Here is a 3,090-nt window from a genome sequence, read left to right as displayed (position 1 = left end):
TCTATATATATATATAGTATATATGAAAATGTATTTATTGAGATTTAATTAAGTTATTGTTATTTATTGCAATCCATTGTATTAGAGTGTTTGTTTCTCTTATTTATTTAAGGAGGGTTTTTTGTTCTCTATCTTGGATGGTGCCAAATTTGAGCATGTGTGTTTTTAAAAGGAGTCGTTTACAGTTTGTCGTTTATTTAAACTCATTTCGTTCCAAACCCAGACACGTCACGGTACGGTCGGTTACATTAGCCAAATATACTTAGAACATAGTATTATAGGGCTATCAAATCGATTATTCACATCGAACATAAAAGTTTGCATATACAGTATATGTGTGTGTGTGGATACAAACTTTTATGTTAGATTTGACAGCACTTATATATATATATGTATTAGTGCTGTCAAATCAATTAATTTGATGTATTCAATCTATTATATATATACTGCTCAAAAAAATAAAGGGCACACTTAAACAACACTTAAAAAGTAAAAACAAGAAAAAAGTATTTAATAAGATTATTTCATTTATTCAGGTCAATGATGTGTTATTTTAGTGTTCCCTTTATTTTTTTGAGCAGTGTATATATATATATATATATATATATACACACACACAATATATATTAATAAACTTTGATCACAATTAATCGATTTGACAGCACTTATATATATATATAGATACTAGAAAAAAATAGAAAAATATAAACACACATTTCTATTTTTTCTAGTATATATATTTTTTACACACACACACACACACACACATATATATATATGAAGAGTTCAGATGCAAAAGCCTCTAAGTGCCATTTGAAATTTTCTTCTAAAATGATCATTTTTATCAAGCTTGTATATTTAAGTTCAGTGATTTCACTTAAATGGCAATGATAATTACCTATTAATCGTTATTTAAGTGAAATCACTGAACTTAAATATACAAGTTTGATAAAAATCATCATTAAAGAAGAAAATTTCAAATGGCATTTAGAGGCTTTTGCGTCTGAACTCTTCATATATATATATATATATATATATATAAATATCTATATATAGTATATTTTATAATTATAAATGTATATTTATAGATTATTTGACGTATTTTGATGTATGAATCGCAGCTAATCTGCGTGAGGAAACAATATTACGGATCACGTATTCCAATAGAAATTATGACTGAATGTGAAATTCACTAATCAGACACATTTAAGACTGCAAATGTCATCCAGTCAGACTCATCAAGCCATGTTTGCTGACAGATCCTGACAGGACTGATTGAAATGTGACAGAAAAAATCAGACCGTCGATGAACAATAATGTTATGATGTTTTATAATGCACCGTTTTGTCGGTGACGTCCTCTTGTGCTTCTGGGAAGAAGGTCAGATGGGTTTGGAACGACATGAGTTTGAGCAAATCTTTCCTCGAACGATTGATTCCTTTAAAGAAAAGCAGATAATCTCGTCCCATCCGTGACGTCCGGCACCGCTCGCTCGCTCTCCGAACTCTGCCGTTGTTTCCTACAACAAAACAGCAGATAATAAGCAGGAATTCCTCTAGAGGACCAACTATTCTGGTAGAAAATAAAAGGCTGATGTTGTTTTGCTCTCCCGCCATCACTCACACGAGATTCGGTGGCAGTCGCATGGCTCGTCTCCAAACATCTCTTTAAAATACGGTCTGGCCCGGCGTGTTTACATCTCGCTGGAACCAAACCAGCGCCAGAGACGAGTCGAGTCTGATCCCAGTAAATAATGTTACGTGCGACCTCTTTAAACCCGCCGAGCGCTTGTCCCTGCGAGGGGTGTAGCGATACTCGTGTCACCATCCTGAACTCACCGACAATCAGAATATCCTGCAAAACTTCACTAATTCAACTTAAAAGGTGAAACTAATATATTATATAGACTCATTACATGCAAAGTGAGCTATTTCAAGCCTTTATTTGTTATAATTGTGGCTCACAGATATGAAAACCTTTTCACAATATTCTAATTTTGACTTTTCATAAGCTGTAATCAACAAAATTATAACAAATAAAGGCTTGAAATATCTCACTCTGCATGTAATGAGTCTATATAACATATTAGTTTCACCTTTTAAGTTGAATTACTGACTTTTTGCACCATATTCTAATTTTTGGAGTTATTATACATTATATATAGCAGTTTAATGTAGTACTGACATTAAAACTATTGAAAGATGTTGCATGACACGACATATTGTTACACCCCTAGTCGCTACCCAGCATGCAACAGCGTCTAGATCAACTTTAGTCTCGCTTCTATCCAAAATAACGTGTTTTTTGCCGAAATAACTACGATATGATAGTCGACACTGATTACACGGTGTTCGCTTTCATTTCTTTAACATATTTCAGTTACAGTTAGAACTGATTGACTGTGGTTTTTTGGCCGAGATGGTTGATATCATCATGTTACCAATGTCAAGAACATCTCCAAGATATCAGTGGCATTTCACGAGCAGGTCGATCTGCAGGTCACGGCTAGTAGACGTCTTTTAATGCAGAATTGCTCTCTGGGTAAGGGCAGACTTAATCTGTACAAACGCTCCCGTTTAAAACCAATTACGTCAAATCAGCTTTGTCTGCTCTATCCGACTTGAAATAAACTTCTCAAGGGGATGGTCGTGGAGCAATCTGTGCGCTGGACTGTAAACACACACACAGAGAGACTCGGAGAAACACTCGTCCTGTGCGTTATGATGCCAGAATGATGCCGTAATCCCAACAAATCCAGCGTTCCTGAAGTATATCTAGGCCAAGCCTGTGTTATCAGGATATATTTCATCAGCTGTTCCCCTTCCTGGTGATGAACGCGTGTTAGCATGGAAACACACGTCTGCTGCTGACGGATGGCGGTTTGCTAACGCACACGTAACTCGCGTTCACGGATTCCTCGAAAGAAAGCGTTCAAGATAAAGTTCCCGTCGCTCCTGTGACTGAGACGTCTCGTCTTGTTTTTGTGTTACTGAACCAAAGCTCTCTACAGACTTTATTTTTGTACAATATTCATTTTATAACTTTTTACAAAATAAATCTCGTTTCTATCATGCTTTTGTGTGCGTTTAT

Source organism: Pimephales promelas, chromosome 23 (genome assembly GCF_988280905.1).
Source record: "Pimephales promelas chromosome 23, fPimPro1.hap1.1, whole genome shotgun sequence".
In the NCBI taxonomy this organism is placed as follows: domain Eukaryota; kingdom Metazoa; phylum Chordata; class Actinopteri; order Cypriniformes; family Leuciscidae; genus Pimephales; species Pimephales promelas.
The sequence above is the reverse complement of the archived record's forward strand: the minus strand, read 5'-3'. Positions refer to the sequence as shown.